This window comes from Rousettus aegyptiacus, unplaced genomic scaffold (genome assembly GCF_014176215.1).
Source record: "Rousettus aegyptiacus isolate mRouAeg1 unplaced genomic scaffold, mRouAeg1.p scaffold_m13_p_17, whole genome shotgun sequence".
NCBI lineage: Eukaryota > Metazoa > Chordata > Mammalia > Chiroptera > Pteropodidae > Rousettus > Rousettus aegyptiacus.
Genome location: NW_023416292.1, coordinates 23,742,295 through 23,758,576, shown reverse-complemented (window position 1 = coordinate 23,758,576; position 16,282 = coordinate 23,742,295). Strand labels below are relative to the sequence as shown.

Below are 16,282 nucleotides of genomic sequence, written 5' to 3'. Positions count from 1 at the left end.
CAGAGGCTCCGCGCCGCGCGCGGCCGGGTCCTGCGGTTCTGACCGACCCAGGTGGAGGTGTGCGTTGGCAGGCGACGCTCGAGCTTCTCTGCCGGGGCTGGTTGTAAGAGGTAGACGTTCACACACACACACGTGATTTAGAAAAGCAAAGAAGCGTTTCACGGTGCATCACGTACCTTATCGCCTGTTCTGCACTCTACTCAAAGAACTAGTATTCTAGTTTAAATATCCTGGTTCCGACCCACTATTTCGCTTTCATGGCTCTCAAATGGGTCGCAACCCACATTTTAAAAAATGCTGCAGGAATCCGGGAAGTGACGTTACCATGTTTTGCCCGGCTAGTGCACCGTGTACACCCACCTGCGTGAGCCAGCGCGTAGCTGCACAGGAGCCCAGCGCCGGTCTCAGTGTGCCCTTGGCAGAAAAGAATCCAACAGAAGTCAGTAGGTTTTTATATTTTTAAATATGTGGCCCACTTTGCTGTGCTGTGCGTCCCCAGCATGGAGTGACCAAGATCAAGTCACTCAGCCTGTTGGTTGATGAAACTAAACTTGGAAGTCTAATGTTGCGTGTATGAAAACAAAGTTACAGGCAAAGAAAAGGGAGCAATGTATAGAAGTCTCTAACTGCAGATTTCAGAAAAGAGCTGTAGGAACTAGAACAAGGAAACAATTTGGTATTCTCAGATTACAAGAAAACAGGGCCTACACAGGAAGGAAAGCTGTGAGGGCACGAGCCGAAGTAAAAAGACACTAGATGAGAAGGAGCATAAACATTTGGCAGACGTATTTAAGATGCAGCAGCATAAAGTTATACTGAAGAAGAACCGAACCGATGCTGCGGCAGGTGAATAAGTTGTGGACAGGATGTTCTTTTAAGGCTCCTCCATGATTCAAAAGAAGGTGAGCGATGGATGTGAAAGACGGGATGGAAAGCCAGCGTATGCCGTGGGGAAGGAGCGGCCACACGAAATCAGCTATCCCTTCACGCCCTTTGTGCCAGGCAGTGTTCTAGTGCTTTACATCTATTTAATTCTACTTTACAACAAAGGAAACCGAGGCACAGATAAGCTGAATAACTAGCCTAAGGTCACATAGCCAGTAAATGGGGACGCTAGGACTTGGATTTAGTAATTTGGTCCCAAACTCTCACTTTCAACGCAGACTCCCTAGTAAAGCGATGAACAATTTCCTGAGTTGGAGAAAGAATACATCTATGTTCCATTGCCAGTGTAAGTGTGAAGTGATACAGCCACTTTGGAAGATATTTTGGCAGTTTCTTACAAAACTAAACAGAAACAGATGGAAATTCACAGGAATTTAAGCTATAACCCTGTCGGGGAGGCAGGAGACGTAGGCATTTAAGTGTTTTTGTTGAATCCTCGTTTTGCTCGAAGGTTGTGTTCGGGCACAAAGCCCATTCACTTTGTGCAGCAGGCAGTGGTTACCCTGGTTTATATTCGGTCTTGTCTCTAACTTGAAAAACCTCATCCAAATTTTTGTACTCGTGGCGGAATGATTAAGGTGATGAAGTAAGATCCATTGAGGTCTTCCGCGCCTGTTCGAATCCTGCGGAATCCCGTAGGGTCCTCTCACTCGCACCCCCGGCAAGACCCTCGGCTAAATATTCCAGGCGAGAGCCCCACAGCAATGGGGAGGGAGGGGCCTAGTGCCTCAATGGGCATAGCCCGATCTCTGTCCTGTCCGCGAAGATCCCCCGTAAGTCTGTTTGCAAAATAGCTGTTGGAGCTTCCTTCCCTTCGCCAAGGGTTCCTTTCTTGGGTGGTGGTCTCGGGTCATTGAGAGATTCCTCGGAATTAGTGGAAGGTGCAATCAGTTCCTCCTCGTTAGTATAGTGGTGAGTATCCCCGCCTGTCACGCGGGAGACCGGGGTTCGATTCCCCGACGGGGAGGCCACATACTGTGGTCTTTTTTTTTTCCTCCTTCACGTTTTTTTTTTTTTTTTAGAATTCCTGGCAATCGTGCTATTGTTGCGTAGGACCTGAGGCTGTGTGCCACAGTTCTTGAACACAAAAGCTAGAGAACTTCGCCTGGTAGGCTGAGAGTCTGCGGGCGCTGCTGCAGCTCCACTGTCCCCTGCAGCGCAAGGCGACCTCCACTGCTGGGACCGGGCACTGGGAGCAGTCAGAGCGGCAGAAGACCTGCCTGCCGGCAATTCCCAGCCACACCGTCCCGCTGGCGTCACTCCCGGGCCTGCCACTCTCATAGGAGAAGCATTTCAGTTAATCCTAAAATATCAAAGCCACCAGGTTTAGATAACGCAGGGCTTAGAAGACTCGAGAGTTAATAAAAACGTGGTCGTCTGGCAGCTGCCTCCCATCTGCACGCAGAGAGAACTACGGGGCCATGTGAGGAGAAGGTCAAAAAGCCCATGTGGGCGTTCAGGTCCTCCATCCTCCTACACATCAGCCCTGGAATGGTGAGGCCCTCTGCGCTGCGTCCAGCCACACTGGCTGACCTGGGCAGCTCCACGCTGGTGACCCCCGGCTTTAGCATCTGCAAGATGCAGGTCAAACACGTGAAGGGAGATGAAAATGTGGCGGGTCCCACGCTTTCAGGAAGGGGAGATCCCCCAAGTTCCAGGAACATTTGAGGCGCGTCAGCATTGCTGCTTCCAACAAGATCTGAACCGCAAGCGATGTGCTTATGAATACACGTTAGATTTTATGAATCGAAGCTTTCCGAAAGGAAAGAAATTCCTGCTATAAAGCCATGGCAGTTGGGGCAGTGCGGCACTTACTCCCAGGTGGGTCACTAAACAGGTGGAACGGAAGAACACACCTTAAACAGACCCATGCATGCAGTCGACCCTACAGGGCACTAAGGGAAAGACCATTCTCTTCAATAAATTAAAATTAAATAAATTGGTGGCTCAGTTGGATATCAATGTGGAAATAAATGAACTAAAACACAGAAAATTCAATCAGATGAAGTGTATATTTTAAGTAAAAGGTAAGGCAATGCTTCTGAAAGATAACAGGATAACTTCTTCACGACTTCAGAGTACACAAGAATTTCTAAAGCAGAGCATGAATACTGGAAACTTTTGTTCATTACTAGCCACCAGTACAGGGCAAATATTTATATTGCATATACCTAACAAAACTGTGTCTACAGAGTTCTCCAGAGAATTAGAGCCAATGGATGTATATGTGTGAGATGGAGATTTATTTGAGGAATTGGCTTAGGCAATTATGGAGGCTGGCAAGCCCAAAGTCTGCAGGGTGGGCAGTAGGCTGGTGACCCGGAAGAGCTGATGCTACAGGTCAAGTGTGAGGGCCATCTGTTGGGAGGTTAGGCTTTTGCTTTATTTGTGTCTTCAGTTAGACAAGGCCCGCCCACATCATGGAGGACAATTTGCATTACTCGGAGTCTATCAATCTAAATGTTAATCTCAACCCCAAATACCCTTGCAAAAACATCACAGAAACACAGAATGATAGTTGACCACATATCTGGGTTACCATGGCCCAGCAGGTTAGCACGTAAAAATACAATAACAAAAGACAAATCATACCAAGTGTTATCAAGGACGTGGAACAGCTAGGTGTTCATACAGGGAGATGTAAACTGGTTCAATCGCTCGCAAAAACATTTTGGCATTATACCCTGAAGTATGAACATTCACTCTTACTATGATTCCATCCATGAGCATGTTTACTCAGCAGAAATCCCTACTTATGGTTGTCAAAGGTTGTGTACAAGAATATTTGTGGCAGAACTATTTAGAATAGCCCAAATGGAAAACAACCCAAAGGCCTTTGGAGGCGGTGGACTCGAAGAAATGCTCTGACATCGGGGATGACTTTGAAGAGTGGAGATGCTGGAAAGGTGCCTGTCGGAACAAGAGCAAAGGCACTGAGGCATTTCCATGACCGAGGGTACTCAGAATAGGAGTGTCCGGAAGGGCGGAGGGCGTTCCTGCATTCAGCACCCTCCTGGCTTCGCTGCTGCTCCATCTCTTCCGGCTCCTTTTTTTCCTCCTCCCCCTCCTGCTTCTCCCTCTCTTTTTTTTCCTCCCACCGCATGTTCTCTGCTCCCACCTGGACCTTTTCTTCCCACTCTCTTCTGCTTGGGAACCAAAGTTCTGAGTCCCTAAGTTTATACTTTGTTTCCCAACTTGACCATAAAGCCCAGATAAACATTCCTGAATGTACTGGAGAAGATACAAAGAGAGGGCTGGGAACAGGGAATGTTCCTCTGGAGTCTCTAAGCTGTAAGGCGTTGAACATGAGTACCAACAGAAAAGTGCCATCAAATCTGTGAGCTTGTCTCTAACTGACCTGGTTTTCATTTCTTTAATTCTACTCTTAACAATCTATGTTGTTTGACTCTCGTTTCTAGACATCTTTGGACCAAAACAGATGAGGAATGAAATAGGAAAACCAAAACTTGCAAATGTCATACTATGACACACATGCCAGATGAACTATGAAACCATGATGTGCAAGACAAACTGCCTAAGCTCAACACTTTACATATTTCTTGGTAACATGAGCACCTCTGCCTCAGGAGAGGGTAGAGTCTGGCTAGGGCATGTAGTTGAGGAAAAGGGAATTGGCTTCCTCAAATCAGGCTTGATAATAAGTGATGTTCATACCTTAAGAGATTCACTCCTCCATTTGAGACTGATGTCAATACTTCAGACACAACCATCTGTGGAATTGGAGTAAGAGGTTATTTGACCCAGAGAAATGGGTAACAGGCAACACAGGGCGAGCAACGAAGATGACTGGGACGCAGGGATGTCAGTGGCAGTTAGAAGATAGCACCATAGTCGGCAGGATTCAAACCCATGTGGAGGAGCCCCCAGTGGGGTGGCTGCAACTGCCTCCTAATGCGACTTCCCCGTTGCCGATTTTGTGGGTGTAGCCAGCGGCGTGCTACCTAACACAAAATCAGGCACTGAAACATTGTTCCCTGTAATGTGACATTGCACTATAATGTGATACAGTGAAAGATATTCAGGTGTGTCATTATTAGGCCTGATAACAAGATTGCCATATCCATTTGGAGCTTCTCTCTCTCAGATGAAATGTCATCTATACCAAATCGAAATGCAGCAGAGGAAGGTGGAGTACAAAGAACCATCCTGAGACCAGAGGTTCTAACTTTCTAGGCCCTAGAACCCCAGGCTGACGCCCGTTTCTAAGTGTTTGCTGGAGCCGACGGGCCGTCGCCTCAGATCTGCAAATGTGATGGGACTAGAAAGTGGCCGGAAGGATTTGAAGGCATCAGAACTTCAGTCGTTCACATTTGTTTCAGCACTAAACACTAAGAGAGGAATAGCTTTGATGGCCTTAGCCTGCTTTGCCCTTTCTGCACCTTAAAAGGACCTGCTGAAACCTGACCTGAATGCAGGTGTAGGTGAGAGGGTGGGGAGGATCAGAGAACCAAAGAAAAAGGTGCCTCAGGAGAAGCTCTCCTCTTCACCTTAACTCTTTCTTAGCTTCAGAGATGAACGCAACTTTGACCTAATTTACAAGACCAAGATTAATGAAGCATTCAGCCACGATTAAGAGATCATTTTACTTTAGCAGTATGCTTACTGTCACGACGGCCATCTGCTCCTCAGCTCGGCCCCCAGGTTGAACGATCCTCTCTTGCCATGTCCCCACCATGTCCTACTATGTCTCCATGTCTCCTGCCGCGTTTTCAACTGGCAATGGACAGTCCTGGGCACCCGTGTCCCCTCTGGACACAGGGGAGGAGTCCAAGAGGCTCACAGTGCCACCCGAGAAAAAGCCAAGCGGAAGCTTTCTCCAACAAACCCCGTTTTGAGACGCTGGAGTTTTGTGTCGCGCGTCACCATCGGGTCCCCACGAGGCGGAGCGTTTCCAGGACTCAGAGGGCTGTTCCCCGGCGATGCCGCACATGGCGACGGAAGAGGCTGGCCACAGCTATGTCACGACACGAATCTTCTGGGTCTCTCGCAGCAGCGTTGCAGAGAAGGGCCGACTGCCACCTCCGGCCCCGGATCCCGACTTCCGTGGGGTTTCGCACCAAGCGCCCTTGCGCGGGGGAGGGGCGCTGCCCTGGCCGCAGAGAGCGAGAGGCGGGACTCGGCTCCTCGCTGCAGACGAGGACGACTGGATTGCAGAATGGTGGCCCATGGCACCGGCAGCGGGGTTCCATGGTGTAATGGTTAGCACTCTGGACTCTGAATCCAGCGATCCGAGTTCAAATCTCGGTGGGACCTAGTCATTTTACCTTGATTTCTCATTCTATTCTGTCCCCCTTTCCCCTTTGGGGAGTGGTGGGCCTGCAATCCGTGGTTCAAGCGAACCGAGAGTGGGACCTAGAAGGGGAAGGGACCACCCCGTGCTCCCTCCCCCACCAAACAGCGACCTGTGTGTGGCATCCTAGAATTCTGACTTGAGTTGAACTTTTCCTTTGATTTACCATTTTATAACATGTGCTGAACTCGCTTCGCATAGGAGCGAAAAGGGTCAACAAAACAGAGAGAAGAAACGTTCTCGGGGACATGCCTTTCTGCCCTGCAGGTGGGACTTCACGGTGACTCTTAGGGACAATGACCAGAATTCATAGGCCGTTCACCCTCCGCTGAGAAGTGGCTTCTGGAACCCACTCCTACTCTAAATAAGAGCTTCTGGAACTCTCTCGGGTATTTGGACTAGTGCAAGAGAGATTGCACGTTGTAGTCCTCATGCACGGGTCATGGCCAAATAGAAGGATTTCTCGTTTCTTCTCTCAGTGCAGAATCTTCCATTATACGGGTGTTTCGAAGTTTATTTAAAAAGTTAAAAATTGATGCCGGTTCACATTTTTCAAATCATCACCTCAACACCTGCTTCTGCATCAAGTCTTAGAGTCTGTGTCAGTTGTTGAGTGAATCTCATGGGTCCCCATCAGATGCTGACAACAGAAATCTGGCTTCTTGGAATGTCTCCTGTTTAGCCTCAGTCCATCAATCCATCAGAATAATTTTTCCCAGTTCTGGGGGTGAAATGTTGCTTGCCAAGCTGGTGAAACAGCATGATAGCCATCTCTATGACATCAAATAAGAGACATTTACTACAAATACATAGTGATGTATGACTTAAGCTCATAAGGAGAGCAAATTTCAGCACAGCTAGTTTTTATTTCAGTGTGTTACACTGTGGCTGAGCGATCAAGGTGGGGGACCAGGACTCCTGGGGATGAGAACTATTTGGATCGAGCCCCCACGAGTCTTTGGGTTTGGGGGGAAGTTTTCTAATCTTATACTAAAATCCAAGGTCTGGTGGTCCGCGGGAATACGGGTGTTATTAGCCAACTTGCTACAACAGCATAGTATTCATTGAAGTGGTCTCAGACTAAAAAACAATTACAACAAATACACTTTCCGGTGGAGTACTTCACATTTTGAAAACAGCTGAAGTTTTCCTGGCCTACATATGCTAATTAGTTCTGCATATGCTATGTAGTCGCGGCCAACTGGTTAAGGCGATGGACTAGATAATCCACTGGGGTCTCCACACGCAGGTTTGAATCCTGCCGACTATAGCACCTCCACCCTCCTTAGAAGGATAATTTACTGACAATTCACCCCCTGAGAATCTGCTAGCAAGTTGACTATTTCCAAGCCTGACTAATCAGTCTCTGGCTCGTACATGCTGGCATGTTACATCTCTGCTTTTGTTACTTCCTAAAAAGTCATTCAACCGTAGTCCTAATGCTGTTTCCTTTCCCTCCTAAAGAGAGTTCAGGCTTTGCCTGATGCCTTTGCGTGTCTGCAGTCAAAACCCTGTCTGCTTTGAAGGCATCCTTTTCCAGAGAAAGGGAAGGCATTGCGCCCTTCTCAGGATTCCTTTCCAGTCACATGGAAAGGGAAATTCGATTCAGGAAAACTTGCATCATATACAGTGAGAGCCAAGACTCACAACTGTGCTCGCCAAGTTGAGAATCCAAACTGGGCATAAATAAGCACACCATTACAACTGAAGACTTTGAGGAAAGTCATTTTCTTCATAATCCAATCAAAAAGTGTCAACAGCATCACATTGGCTGGGCTCATTGGTCCTGCGGGCCAGGACGACAGTGAAGAGAAAGGAACTGAAAATGAGGCAAGGTTTCCCCTCATTCTGGGCACAGTTCAGATGCAAAATCGCATTGTATGATTAACAAGTGTGGCTAATGTAGTAAAGGGATGCTACTAACCACGTGTGAGTGCCTTTCTAGGACCTCCCGGGAGAGTTCAGCCCATGCCTGGACAGCTTTGTCCATGCAGATGGTCCTCACCTCACATGTGGAGATCAGCGCTGAGTTGTCATACTTCACTGAACCTCGTCCAAGAATGCTTCTAATAATTTTTTTGTAAACACAGCGCTTTCCCTTGCCATGGATTGAACCAGCAGCTTCCATCCTCTTCACTGTGTGTCTTCAGAGGTATGATGTATAATATAAAGCTGTGAGTTGCAAAGCCACGTGGGTCAGTGATGCGAGGCTGTGTCAAGTCCTCTTTGCTGAGAGGTGTCGGTGGGGTGTTTGACTGGGCTCTGGCAAGACCTGGGCTCCGGAGGCTGAATTGGATATTCCTTTGCAAAACTCATCATCTCTCATCTCATCCGCTCTCGCAGCCAGCATGCTGGCTTGCTTTGACTCTGAGAAACTAATAGAATTCTAGAATGTCAAAGCTAATGAAATGTGAAGGCCCTTCTATGGCTGCAATTCCTAGTTTTAGAGTTGAGGAAAGTCACCCATGTAACACTGATGTATAGAATTTAAAAATAAAAAAAATGTCTAAAAAGATACTTTAGAGAAGAATGTTGATAGTACAAGCTTCTCATTCTGGATGCTTCCTTCTAGAGGTGCCACAGGAGATAACGCCCAGGTTCTGGGGCTGGAGCTGAGACGCTGGACCAAGACTGATCACCACACAGAATTTCACATTGTGGAGAATCAGCATGTGTTCGGGTTCTGAATACTGCCATTGGGACTTAGAGAATACCAAGGGGGGCCAGGTGCTCAGCACTCACATGTGGCAAGTGGCTAAACTATCGGACGTCACAGATCTAGAATGTGTAGAGACCGTAAAATAGAGTTGGTAGAAGATTGAAACCAAGGGACAGTTACACCGGAAACAACTGGCTACAGTCCAAGATACAAGAGTCTTTGGCGCACACTTCTTGGCACTTCAGGACTAGTGCTGCTGTGACACCCAGTGGCTAAACTCGCTATTTCAGTGTGCTCTTCCTCCACGTCCTTAGTGTCAGGAAATCCCCTGAGTATTGCTCGCACCTGTCCCTCCTGCAGGGCACGGTCCTGTCCGCGCATCAGAAGCAGCTTCTGTTTCAGCACCGTGGACAGGGACTGTTGCTAGGATGCCAGAGGCCAGGAGGTCCACGTGCCCTTTTCACCCGTCAGCACCTCTCTCTCTATCTCTCTCTCTCATGTCTATAATACTTCACATTTTACGAAATATTCTCATTTATATGCATGGCCTCATTTAATCCTCACATCACAAATGAGAAATATGGGAGGCTAAGAGAAGTCCTCAAGCTTGCCCAGCCCCTAAGTATTAGGTTTAAAGCAGCAGCCTGGATATCTCAGCCGATGCTCACTACTCTTTGCTCATAAACACTACTTATGCCTTCAGCATCATTTCTAAATGCCCACAGAAGGGAAATGGACAAGATGACCGAATGTGAGTGCCCACATTTTCCTCAAACTGAAAGTTTTTTTTAATCCCTAAGAACTATGCAAAACAGCACAAAAACCAATGACAAGGGGAAACGTCTACAAAGAAAGCAATGAGTGAAGAAATAATAATAGTCACTCATTTAGTGGGGAAAGAGGAATATTCGGTATTTTGTGGGTGGTGCACGGACCAGATAAACGTTGCGGTGAAAATATCGTTATGGATCCCCTCTCATTTTTACTTTGATATGTTAAATCTATAGATTTTTTAAATGTAATAATGAGTCTTATTTGCCCTTTTACTAAGAGTCACCAAATTTTAAATTTCCACATTTGATTGCCTTACAGCATATATATACACCGGGTTCAGAGGTGGAGGGACAGAAAACATGGAGCTCGAGGTCATGGATAGAAGAGAAATTTGCTATTAACTGTACATTCTCCAATACCATTAGGATTATTTATTCCTCATGTTATAAATATTTAACAATTTTAAATATTCTTTTTAATGTGCACGGAAAATAATGTTTGCATGAATCAATTATTGGTTTCCATCAGAACTGGTTTTTTATTCACAGCAGAGTTCAGGGGTTCTTCCATTTTCCTCTGGTATTTATTTTCCTCCTTATTATAATAAATTCCATTAGACTAGAACAAAATTCTATTTCTACCTCCTCACAGATGTAGGTATGTCGAGATTTGAGGAACTCACAGGAAATGGCAGTGTCAAAATTGATTTCAGTCATTTAGGTGAACCATTTTCCCAGAGGAGAAGGTAAGAAAGAGAGGTTCCACCGAGACTTGAACTCGGATCGCTGGATTCAGAGTCCAGAGTGCTAACCATTACACCATGGAACCTCACAGGTGTCCTTGTCTTTACCTAATATGGATTATATGAACTCCCCTGACAGTATTTCATCTACTTTATCAGTCAAAAATTTGAGTCAATGTACACTCCGGACACTCTTTTGAAGAAAATCCTAAGAGATCTTATTTTATCTTATTTATCTTATTTTCTTGGCAAGTACACAAACCTGTAAAGTCTACCTTCCTCCTCCACCATTGATTCGAACTAGTTGGCCGAGTGAACATTCCTTATGTATACAAGCCCTGAAATGAACATCTTATATTCATTATATGATTTAATGCTTAGAAACTCGGGGAAGTTGGTTTTTGCACCTATATCGATGGCAAAGCTGAGACTTGGAGATTCTGTATCTTTTATCTGCAACTCCACTAGGTTTCAGCCATAAGATCTTTTTCTCTACATAGATTATTTAGTTGTCAGGTCCAAAGCCTGTAGGAAAACAAGCTTTAACATGTCGATTTCTGGCACATTCACGGAAGGAAACTTGCAAAGGAAACTGTGTTTGCGAGTGGGTAAGTCGTTCTCTAAGAAGTCCGGATTTTGTCTCGTGCAGCAGTGGGTGAGGAGAGTACCAGACGCGCAGGTGCCTCCCCGACCCCACAACGACTTCTGTCACGGCCACAGATCCGGCCCCCGTGTGAGGCGCCACGTGTCGGTGAGCCCTGGTCGTCACGGGGAAAGAGGTGTTGAGCTCATGTAGAGAAGCTGCTTGCGCTAGTTAAAAAAGAATTTTCTTCGGGCATCGAAGCCACTAAAGGACATTTTATGCATTTCTCAAAACCAGAAAATAGAGCCGGCAGCCTCTTCTATGTCCCTTTAATGGGCCCCGAAGTTATTAGGGGCGATTTCTAAACCTTTATTGTTTTAGCACCCCATGGCATATGGAACGGAAACTCACGCACCCTCTCACACAAAGGTGGCCTCAGTCACCAAACATAGCACTTAGCAAACTATTCCAGGGACTTCACAAAATCATTTAAGACTCTGTGTCCCAGATCAAGAATCCCCTGCATTTGGGTTTCCCTTCTATATTATGTAGCCTCATTGCCACAATAATAAGAAATTAGATCACTCAAGTAAAATTAAGCTGCTAAAGAAGCATTCTCTTTAAATTCTGGCTGCATGATTCATAGCCTCAGTGTTGTAAATTAGGAAGCAAAGGTGCACCCACGCCTGAATCTAAGATTCTGGCCAAACCAGTTTTGCATGTCTCTCATCTCGGAGTGCTTATTGATGTAGGTTCCTGACCGTCAGTTTTGGGAGACCAGAGTTAAACATATCTGGTCAGACCCAGTGGTTTGAACAAGCCTCTTTTTCAGGCCATTTTACATTTCCACCAACAGAAAAAAATAATTAAAGCAACATGCAGTAAGAAAATTCAAATAAGTATGCTGCTAAATGGCGTATTAAACATCAAATGCCTAGAAAGAAATCTAGATAAGACACAATATTGTAAAGATATCAATTTTCCCCCTAGTTGATCTACAGAGCCAGTGCATTTTTAGTAAAATCCCATCAGGTGTTTTGGGGGCTTGATAAATTGACCAAAATATAACATTTCAGTGAAAAAGGCCAAAGTAGTTTAAGTTATCTTTAGAAAGGAGAGCAAACTTAGAGGACTTATTTTACCAAATGCTAAAGACATAAGGGTAGTATAAGTAACACAATATAATGTTGTCCATGGATAAACAAGGCACTAAATAACGTTCAGTGACAATGAATAGTCTTTGAATAAGTTGTAAATATCTACAAGGAAAAAATGGTCAAGTGACCACCCACTGGGGAAAAAAATTAAATTGGCCCCTTTCGCATTATCCACAAAGCCAGTTCCGGGTAGACTGTAGATCTGAACATTAATGTTAAATAAATAGATAAACAAAGCAAGATTTTAGAAACAACACACAGGAATACCTTCCTGACTTTGAACTAAGGAAACTTTGTTTTTTAATTTAGCACGACAAGCATCAGCTATAAAGGGTACTTCTTTGCATCTGGGTCATCAAACTCTTCAGTCCTGAGAATTTTTCTTATATATCCTGATAACATTTTACTTTCTTTCCTACTGAACACAACTATAAAACATGAGCAGAATGCATGAGGCAACTATTTGAAGATGCCAAAAACAAAATATCAGCAAATATATGAAAAAAGAACACCAGCACTACCCTGTCCATTTTTCTAATTGATCTATAAGCTTAATCCAATTGTTATCAAAATCCCAGCAGGATTTTTTTATAGTCAGAGAAAGAATAAGTCTAAAATGTATACGGATAGGCAAAGGAGCTAGAATATCTAAAAACAATTTTTAAAAATAAAAATTCAATGTGGGAGATTACACTATCTGATGTCAGACCTACTTTAAATTTCGGTAATCAGATAGTGAAGTATTGGCATGAAAACAGGCATGTAGATCAATCAAACAGAATGGAAAGTCCAGAAATAAATGTACACAAATATGGCCAATTGGTTTTTGATGAAGGCGCAAATAAATCAATGAAGAAATCATAGTCTTTCAACAAATGGTATTGGGAAAATGAAATATCCATAAGTAAAAAGGAGGGGCAAGACATACGTAAGTAAATGAATAAGTCAATCTCGATGTAAACCTCACAACTTATCCCGAAATTAACTTAAAAACTGATTGTAGGTATAATGTAAACCAAAAACTTCTAGAAGAAGACATAAGAGAAAAACTACAGAAACTTGGTTTTGGCAATGAGTGGCACTTTTCATAGAAGAAAAATATAAAGAAAATAAATTAGACATTAAATGTTAAATAATTTGATCTGCAAAGACAGTGTTAAAACAATAAAAAAAAGAAGCTGAAAACTGGCAGAAAATATTTGCAAATCACATATCCGACAGAAGATTTGTATCTACAATATATAAGGAATCGTTAAAACTCACCAATAAGAAAACTAACAACCCAATTTTAGAAATGGACAAAATACATGAACGCACACTTCCTCAAAAAGAGTAAAAGGATCTTGGTCAATAGGCACACAAAAAGATGTGAATATTATTAGTCATTTGGAAATGCAAATTAAAAGAACGGTGAGATATCATTACACACCTATTAAAATGGTTGAAATTAAAGATACAAAACCCATGGCTGGTTGAGGATGAAGGACAACCAACTAGAAATATCATTTAGTGCTGGTGAGACTGAAAAACAGTGTGGGCACTCTGGGAAATAGTTTGAAGAGTTCTTATAAAGTTAGACACTTGTCAGGTGATACAGCAATCCCAGTTCTAGGAATCCGCCCAAGAAAAATAAAAATTTATAACAATGTTTAATAATGTTTATAGCTATATCTCCATTGCAATTGCCAAAAATTGGAAACAACCTTGATGTCCATCAATAGGTGGACAAATAAATAAACTGTGGACATCGGTACAGTGGAATTCCATTCAACGGCAGAAAGGTACAAGATTTTGATACATGCAACAACTTGGATAAATCTGAGGACATGTTCTATCTCAGGAGGGAAAAGCTAATCTCAAAAGGTTACATACTGTATGGTTCAACTTCGATAACGCTCTCAAAAATGCCAAAGGCAGGAACAGAAAACGTACCTGGTGTCCTCTGTGATGCGTGAGATTAGGAGGCGACTAGGCAAGATGACGTAAGGGAGGTTTATGGGTCGATGGGACTGTTCTGTATCCCGATTGCGATAGTGGTTTACACGAACGTGTGCATATGCTTCCAAAAGTCGATTTTATCCTCTGATATATATTTTTAAAAATAAAGTAAAAGGCTTCCATTTTGTGGCATGGACTGCACATCCTCTACAATTTATCTGAGGAACACTTTTCCCTACACGGTGTCTTTTTGAGATAGCTTAGTCCAAGCAGTGCTTCGGGGAGGGACACGCGGAGACAGCCTTGCGCCCTGGCCCGTCCCTGGGGGTGGGGGTTGTTAGGCTCCGTTGGAGCAAACTTTTCCAGGAAAACACCGCGCTCACTGGTTTTTTTCTGGGCTAGACGTGGGAGCGCAGGGACCATGACGCGACACGACTAGGTGAGCAACACGCGTTCCCTGTACGACTGCGGTCGGATCAGAGGGGAGAAGGGCTCAGGATTTCTCCGCGCGCCGACTGCACGGCGAACCATTTCAGCATAAGGTAAAAGCGCAGACGTAGTCGGCAGGATTCGAACCTGCGCGGGGAGACCCCAATGGATTTCTAGTCCATCGCCTTAACCACTCGGCCACGACTACAGCTGTTTCTCACTTCTGCGGAAGAATATGACAGATGTGACGCTGAAACTCCTGTGCAGAAAAAGTGATGTTTAACGAGTCGGGCACATTCGTCGGTGAGAAGGCTCCGAGAGGGAAGTCACACTCTCCGGCAGCCCGACACGCGGGGCACCCAGCAGGCAGGGCGCGCAGGGACTCGCGGTGCCGGCAGCCTCGTTCCCAGCAAAGTTCAGGTCGGCTCGCCTGCCCCTCGCGGCCGAGCCGAGCTCGTGGCTGGGAGCTGGAGTCTCGGGCACCGAGGTGCCGTCGGGTGACGCCGGTTTAGGCCCGGACGGAACTCTTCTGCCAGGACTTACAGGAGGCCGTCCTCCTCCCCCGCATCCCACCGCAAACCCCGGGCGCTGGCGCTGCGCTCTGTGGGCGCCGGGGAGGGACGTGCCCGCTGACCTGGGCCCCAGGGGGAGGGAGAGGAGACGCTGCTGGCGAGCTCCGCGCCCCGGCGTCCCCGTGTTTGGCAACGTGCTTTGCAAAGGCCAACGCGCTTTCACCTTCCAGACAGGTTGAGAAGAAACACGGGTGTAGCCGGTCCGTGAGTTTATTTCCTGTGAGATCCCAGCTGCTTTTAGAAATGGATTATTTGGTTTAATTTGAGGGGCCCGTACGGCCTCTTTTCTCTAAATTTAACCAACATTGCTCGTCTCCCATCTCTCATCTCTCTTATCTTATGCCATGGAATGCCACACCAAACCCGCTCGCTTCGCAGCCCTTAGGCTTGGAGAAGGAAGTGGCGGGGAGAAGGCCTGCAAGGGGGGAGACAGCCAGCAGGTGAAGGAAAAGGGTCAGGTGAGGGCAATGGAGGGAGAGGGCCAGGCAGGAGAAGCCTGGAAGAAAGCTCAAAACACCCGCCACCTGCCACCCAAAACAGTTAAAATACTGGACAGGAACGTGTAACCCTTCCCTCCCCCAATGCTTAAGATGCACATTGCAATACTATATGTTACCATGAATCCATGTAGATATTCATAAATATGCAATTTTTATAGAAAGGAAGAAAGAGGAAGGAAGGACAAGGAAGAAAGGCAGGCAGAGGGAAACTCGGCAGCACCGTATTGGTGTCAGGGTGAACTGCGGGTGATAATGGGGGCACGGGAAGGTCCCGTAATGCTGCCGAAGAAGGAGGTTACGATTCAATCAGAGGAGCCGCAGAGCTCGAATACAGAGAGAAAAGGTATCGTCAGAGATAGGACTCGACCTCACGCCTCCACACGTGACCAGAAGCCAGGAAGTAGACGAATGGGCTTGGGGCCTGGGACCACTCAGACACCCTGAGAGCCCTCTCTAATGACATCTGTGTCACAGCCAGATATGTGCGGTGACACAAGCTCTGAACTGTGGTGTCCGAGAAGTGCAAGACGGGGACTTTTCATGGCAGCCGGAGGCCATCGCTGTGGCTCCAGCTCTTCTTAATGATTTAAATTACTTATGAAATTTATTTATGGGACAAATTAAGAAGCACAACGGGACCCTGAATAGTTTGACTGGCAGAGCACCGGGCTT

The 16,282-nt window shown here is 45.7% G+C and overlaps 4 non-coding genes across 4 annotated transcripts; 2 read left to right on the top strand and 2 right to left on the bottom strand.

Moving 5' to 3' along the window:
• The first annotated feature begins 1,840 nt into the window (after positions 1-1,840).
• Positions 1,841-1,912, top strand: TRNAD-GUC. Its single transcript has one exon. It is a non-coding gene; the product is annotated as a tRNA-Asp (tRNA).
• Positions 1,913-6,147: 4,235 nt separating this feature from the next.
• TRNAQ-CUG lies at positions 6,148-6,219 on the top strand. The gene has a single exon. It is a non-coding gene; the product is annotated as a tRNA-Gln (tRNA).
• A 4,226-nt stretch (positions 6,220-10,445) lies between these two features.
• Positions 10,446-10,517, bottom strand: TRNAQ-CUG. The gene has a single exon. It is a non-coding gene; the product is annotated as a tRNA-Gln (tRNA).
• A 4,147-nt stretch (positions 10,518-14,664) lies between these two features.
• Positions 14,665-14,746, bottom strand: TRNAS-AGA. The gene has a single exon. It is a non-coding gene; the product is annotated as a tRNA-Ser (tRNA).
• Positions 14,747-16,282: the final 1,536 nt, after the last annotated feature.